Source organism: Macaca nemestrina, chromosome 4 (genome assembly GCF_043159975.1).
Source record: "Macaca nemestrina isolate mMacNem1 chromosome 4, mMacNem.hap1, whole genome shotgun sequence".
In the NCBI taxonomy this organism is placed as follows: domain Eukaryota; kingdom Metazoa; phylum Chordata; class Mammalia; order Primates; family Cercopithecidae; genus Macaca; species Macaca nemestrina.
The window spans coordinates 62,070,976-62,074,027 of record NC_092128.1 but is presented as its reverse complement, the minus strand read 5'-3'; the positions used below and the strand labels follow the sequence as shown (position 1 = coordinate 62,074,027).

The following is a 3,052-nucleotide window of genomic DNA, read 5'->3' as shown; positions in this document are numbered from 1 at the left end:
ATCATCTCTCCCATGAACTACTTCTCCCATAAACTCTTCAGTGTCTCTCCAATATTCCCAAAAGTGCAGCTAAGTGATCTCCTCAAAATACAAGTCAAGCAATGTTTCTATATTGCCTACTGCTTCAGTGTTTTTCCATTATTATATGGGATCAAGAGGAAAACAGTTGGACAAAAATCTTGCAAAACAACGTAGCTAGTAAGGCCCTGTCTGGTTTGAAAATGTTTGTCCCAACATTTTTATCCTCATTGTCTGCCACACGTCTTGCACTGTTTCAGCCTTGCTGTTCTCATACCTCCAACCTTTCCACCATACAGCTTTTTACATGCTTTTCTTTTCTCTTTCCCTTACTAACCTCCATTCATCTCAGTTCTACCTCAGATTCCTCAAGCAAACCACCGAACGCCTCTGTTTGTACCATTAATCACAATATAACACGGGTTGTGATTGTTAGGTGATAATCACAACATCTGTCTCCCTATATAGATCCTAAGTTCCATGAATACAGGGATTCTCTGTTTCTCCTTATTGTATCCCCAGAAATAAGCATAGTGTCAGGCAGGAGAAAATAATAAATATTTCTTAAATAAATGAATTCATGAATAAATAATACTAAAAATATTAAAATAAAAATTTTAAGTGGATGGATGAATGGAGATGGGGAAGTTCTGAAAGTCCTGTTTTTCTAGTTTCACTATAAGAGAATGGATCTGGGAAAAAGGAGACAAAACTATTTAAGATCTTATTACACACTTAAATTATGCATTGAATCAATATTCCAATAGCAAGGAATTATTAAATAAAATACCTTATCTGTATATTATATGTGCCTATGTTTACTAATGTAGATATACATACTTTGATTTGAAAAACATAGCAAGCACTTTTAAAAAGTTCTTTTTCAACTTCATTAGTGATGGAGAATAGATAGCTTGGAGAGAAGACATAACCTTTAGCTCTCAGAGAGGCACCTCTGTTTCTACTGCCAGATATTTTTCTGCTAAGGTTTCATTACATCATTCTATTATAAACTGATCTTTCCCCTTTTGTGCTTAACTCTGGAAGAAAAATGTGAGATTTCACCAAGTAAGATTTTAACCTGAAAATGCAAAAATCCATATATAAAAATAAAAATAAAAATTTCCACCACGACATAGGAAATAAAAATCAGTAATGATCAAGAAAATATTTGTAACTACTAAAATGCAAGAAAGAGAATAAAAATACTTGGAAGGTCTGATAGAAAATTACAGAATAGCCCTCCTGGCGATGTCACTGGTGCGGGCTATGGCTGCCACTTCCTCATGTCAGTGCTGCTCCCTCCGCCCTCACTCCTTCCATGTCTCAGCAGTTCAAAATGAAGCTGTTGTCATTTCTGGAAGGAAACTGGCCCAGCAGATCAAGCAGGAGAAGTGCAGCAGGAGGTGGAAGAGTGGGTGGCCTCAGGTAACAAACGGCCACACCTGAGCATGATCCTGGTCAGCGAGAATCCTGCAAGTCACTCCTATGTCCTCAACAAAACCAGGGCAGCTGCAGAGGTGGGAATCAACGGTGAGACGATTATGAAACCAGCTTCAATTGCAGAGGAAGAATTGTTTAATTTAATCAATAAACTGAATAATAATGTAGATGGCCTCCTTTTTCAGCTGCCTCTTCCAGAGCATATTGATCAGAGAAAAATCTGTAACGCTTTTCTCCAGACAAGGATGTTGATGACTTTCATGTAATTAACATAGGGCGAATGTGTTTGCCCAGTATTCCACATTAGCGGCTACCCTATGGTGTGTGTGGGAAATAATTAAGTAAACTGGCATTGCCACCCTAGGGAAGAATGTGGTTGTGGTCAGAAGGTCAAAAAATGTTGAAATGCCCATTGCAATGTTACTGCACACAGATGGGGCACATGAAGGTCCTGGAGGTGATGCCACTGTTACAATATCTCATCAATATATTCCCAAAGAGCAGCCAAAGAAACATACAATTCTTGCAGATATTGTGATAACTGCTACAGGCATTCCAAATCTCACCACAGCAGATATGATCCAGGAAGGAGCAGCCGTCATTAATGTGGGAATAGAGTTCATGATCCCGTAACTGCAAACCCAAGTTAGTAGGAATGTGGATTTTGAAGGAGTCAGACAAAAAGCTGGTTATATCACTCCAGTTCCTGGAGGTATTGGCCCCGTAACAGTGGCGATGCTATTGAAGAACACCACTATTACTGCAAAAAAAAAAGTGCTGAGGTGTGAAGAACGAGAAGTGTTGAAGCCTAAAGAGCTTGGAATTACCACTAATTAACTATTGTGTCTTCTATGTCACAATCAGCATTCCAAGCCAGCTCAAGAAGCAAAGCAGGCCAATAGAAATGCATTATTTTTAATTTATTCTACTGCAATTGTTTAAAATGATGCTTTGTATTTATTGAAAGCTTAAATGAGTAGGTGTTTGTGCACACAGCTCTGCAGTACCTCACCAGGGAACATTACAGTATCATGCAGGGTCATGTGATCTAGCCAAGAGCAGCCATTAATCTAATGATTAACATGGGAGACATTGTCATGTTGAGAATGGATGCTTAACTTTGTCAAGCACCTCAGTTAAACATTTGCCTTTTCTAGAATTGCATTTCCCAAGTGCTATTCCAGTAAGAGTTGATACTCATTTTAGGTACTAAACCTTTGAGTTCAACTGATCAAAGGAAAAGTATTGCTAGATAAAATTAGGGAAAAGGTGAAGAAGAAAAAAATGGTAGTAATTGAGTAGAAAAAAATTAATTTATGTATGTATTGATTGGTAACCAGATTTATCTAAGTAGAACTGAATTGGCTAGGAAAAAAGAAAAACTACATGTTAATCATTTTCCTAAGCTGTCTTTTGAAACTTTGTCAGTCATTGGGAAAATGTTTAGAGTTGTTCATTGCTATTAGGCCTTATTTTATGTATGTTACCCTTCAGTAAGTTCTTCCCATTTTAGTTTTCTAGCATTTAAAGGCTTATTTTAAACAGTATTTATGTGTCTTATCATATTGTTAAATTTTTGCATTGTGTAGTT

General features: G+C 37.2%; 1 pseudogene; it reads left to right on the top strand.

The window, feature by feature from the left end:
- The first annotated feature begins 1,562 nt into the window (after window positions 1–1,562).
- LOC105475896 (bifunctional methylenetetrahydrofolate dehydrogenase/cyclohydrolase, mitochondrial pseudogene) lies at window positions 1,563–2,298 on the top strand (annotated as a pseudogene).
- Window positions 2,299–3,052: the final 754 nt, after the last annotated feature.